The sequence below is a fragment of the Homalodisca vitripennis genome, unplaced genomic scaffold (assembly GCF_021130785.1).
Source record: "Homalodisca vitripennis isolate AUS2020 unplaced genomic scaffold, UT_GWSS_2.1 ScUCBcl_392;HRSCAF=2287, whole genome shotgun sequence".
NCBI lineage: Eukaryota > Metazoa > Arthropoda > Insecta > Hemiptera > Cicadellidae > Homalodisca > Homalodisca vitripennis.
Genome location: NW_025776508.1, coordinates 7,913 through 11,868, shown reverse-complemented (window position 1 = coordinate 11,868; position 3,956 = coordinate 7,913).

Below are 3,956 nucleotides of genomic sequence, written 5' to 3'. Positions count from 1 at the left end.
ACTATTTTTATAGTAGTCATTGACAGATACATGGATAAGACAAGCGTTGTAATTTATGAATTAATGAGACCGCCCTTAACTACAAGACTTGCTATATCTTCTTGTATATTAAAGCCATATTTACTGGTGTAATGCGTTGTGGAAAGCGATACATTATATAATGGTTATAATTCTAACTTAGACAATTGCAGACATCAGTTTGAGAATTATCGTTACCAACTCTGAGGCGGTGTGGAACACCTGCTGTGAACTGTGGGAGATCTTGCACTGTAATTGGACAAATTAAACCTCTCGCCTAACAGATTATATTATTTCCAACTACTATTAATACTTATGGGAATTACAAAGTCTTTATAAAACTATATCGTTAAGGTTTCTAATAGTGTAATAATATAATTAACTTAACACTTAAATGTACTTCATAAAGAATCACTTGTAATAATGTACGAACTCGAAATTGAAAAGAAATTTTACGTTCTTTCACGCATATTTAATTTGTACGTAGTGCTTTCCCTTGTTTTAAATAATGTTCCCCATCATTCCTTTGCTACAAGTTGTAGGTCATCCGAAAGTTAGATGTGCTAAATTTAAAGAAGAATAAATGTTAATGACCTAACACTTTATGGTAACCAAGGTTAAGATGGCACAGAAAGCTATATTCTGATTGGAATATTCTGTTACAGAATCACACTAACCCCGCATCTGAACGTGGTCTAAAATACGAGAACTGCCGGTTTCGATGCACTCAACACTCGGTGAAATTGATAAACAAAGCAAATATAGTGAATTTGGATATAAATAACACGGCATTTTGTTGTTACTAAATCATTACAAGTTTAAAAATTGCAGGTAACGTGAGGTGTTTGCTGTTTCACAAACAATCCAGTTATGAATCAGATTATAAAAGAAGAGACGATTGAAAGTACAAAGCAGTGACCAATAAAGCAGGGAATCGTGAGTGACGGTCCTCTGACTCAGTCGGAACCAACGGTAGTGATTTATATGTCGAGCTTTCCATCTTTTGTCTTGTGATAGAAACGAGGATTGACTTCCTCTCTACGCCGCTACCTTCAATACTTTTGTTTGCTGGGTGGACTGAGGGTGGTAAAAAAAAATCAAAATACCTTAGAAATACAATACAAGCAAACAAACAGGCGCGCACACACACACACACACACACACACACACACACACACACACACACACACACACACACACACACACATATATATATATATAGTATATATATATATATATATATACGAGGGAAAACACGCATATTCTAAGAATTCAGTGTTAATTGTAATTTATGTTGGATATTTTTCAGAAACAAATCAAAGTAATAAACTACCGATGGATGCAAAAGAAAAATATAAGCTGATTGAAAGAACTATCGCCAAAGTTCCTGACATAAAGATAGACTTTCATTTGAAATTTTTTACCTGAAAATCTACAGAATTTTCTTTATTGGACCATGAAGACGACTGTGTACCTCATATGTAACCTATTTTCAAGTTCCTATAATTTTTTTCGTTCCGACAGAAGGACACATAACAATATGACCATTTCACGTCTGAAGCCGCCATAGAGCATTTAAAACTAGCTTCCTTAGAACCGTGGACACTATATCAGTATGTAGAACGTAGCTTATTGATAAGACTAAAAGCTTTCCGGCTAGTAACACCATCTCATGCAGGATTCACACGTCTACGTGATGGAGCTGCACTTCACCACAGCGCCAGAAAAGTTGTTAGAAACTTGTGTGCGAGCAGGTTTATATTTACTAAACAGTTTCATAATTGTTGTTGGGCACTGTAACTCGTAGTATAACTCATAATATTGTATATAAAATGAAAATACTTATAAAGGGAAAATTGAGATGTGTCATGTCTAATTTCAGTACTTCCGATAGCCATAAAGCTTTTGATTTAAAACTGTTTTCGATTATTCATAATAATATTGTCAGCCAGATCTGTGAGTACAATAAATTTATGTCCTTACGTTTTGGTTACAAAGACAGTTTAACATCATAAATAAATGATAATTATGAGGGCAAGGGATAAATAATGTCAGTAGCTTTAATAAGTTGCTAAACAATGTTTTTAACTCAAATGTGTCAATTATTTTTGAGTTTCAATTACAAATATTTACATATATCAAATATATGTTCTTAGAAATATAAATGGAGTAAGGGGAAATTTTTACGTTTTAGTTTCAGGTTTTCTAGGATGAAGAAGTGAACTACTTATGTATTCTAATATATTACTAAATACATAGGAAACATCTTAAGATAATTCTAACTTAAATATTACTAGTGTATTAAAAGTTTTAAAGACTTCATTTTAGTGAAAACTTTTCTTAACTGCCACAATTTTACTGAAAATCGTGGATGGTTTTATATTACTCGTAAATCAAATATTAAATGTAATTCAAAGACAGCTTCTACATCAAAGAAATTACCTTTAGAAAGCTAAAACGTTTTCAAGTGAGTAAAGACGACGATATGTGATTAAGGATTATTTCTTTATTGCTGTTTTATAAAACTGGAAATCTGTCCTTTTTAATAACACTTATTTATTAAAGTCTTATTTATTCATATTTACTAACATTGTTCGCCTAATACGAGTACTTTCAATGATCCAACATTTGTATAGCAAAAGATATGCAAGCAAAAAAGGGTGGAATTTACATTGATCACCAATACAAATCATTTACGAAAAAGTCAGATTTAATTTAGCACAATTTTATATAGTAATTTTATTCTTATAGTTTCAGAAATTTGAAGTTTGATTCTCCCACCCTTGAGGTTTTCAAAAAATAAACAAGAAGTTTTAGATTCTAATCAGCAGCGACGAGGGCCGAATCACTCATCTTCGTAAACTGTAGACTATACAGGCGGACATTGAGTGACTGGAATGTCCCTTCTCCTCTCCTAACTAAAAATAAATCAATCAATTGTCACTTAGTAATTACTCCTTTTTATAATATTTTTCACTAATTAATTTTATATGCTTGGCTTACTCCCCTACAATATTGCTGATTATAAGATTTCTAAAAAAAATATCCGTAGTTTATTTTATTTCAGATTACTTCTTACAACTAATACACTCACCAGTCAAAGATATCCTAAATCCAAAATTTGCAATTCTAATCTATGCAAATACCATTATGGCCTACGAAGGCTCTTTTTCCTGTTTTCCTAATCATACACCCATGTATAGGTTCTTTAACCTAATTGTGGTCTCTTGATGTATGGATTTATTTGCTTTGTGATATTAAACTTTGGTCATATATTAGGCATGTACATGTTATTTAATGTAAACTATTTAGAAATATTGAGTTTTTATTTGGTATCAAGGTGCTTCATCTGATTTCTTCTTTAATATAAAATATTTCACTTATGAATGTAAAGTAATTTGTCCAAATAAAAAATTATTTTAGTTGCATGGTATTTTCATAAAAAATTTTGTTTCAATATTTAAGTTTAATGTAACTTTGAATTTGCTTGGCTCTTGTCTGTTAATGGGAAAAAAAGAGAAGTCGCTTTTTTATATTATACAACAGTGTTAAATACATTACAGTTTAATTTATTAACTGTATCTCAAAATTTAATAAATTTGCAATTACAGACTCATTATGAGACTACATCATCTGTGACGCGCACTAGAGATAGCTTGCAATGCAGAATATCTTAGTTAGAAGTGTTATTGTTTCGAATATGGTGCTCAACATGTACATTAAAACTGGAAATCCATAGCCAAATTTACCATATAAATAAGGTCAATATTAATCAAGACTAATTGAATTTATAAAATAGCGAGCAGTACAAACATTTAAATACATTAAATTCATTTAATACATTACCATATAAGTGGAACGTTAAATAAACAGATAAAAATGTAAGTTTATGTATGTATAAATTTATATTTGATTATTTCACCATGATGAGACTCTGA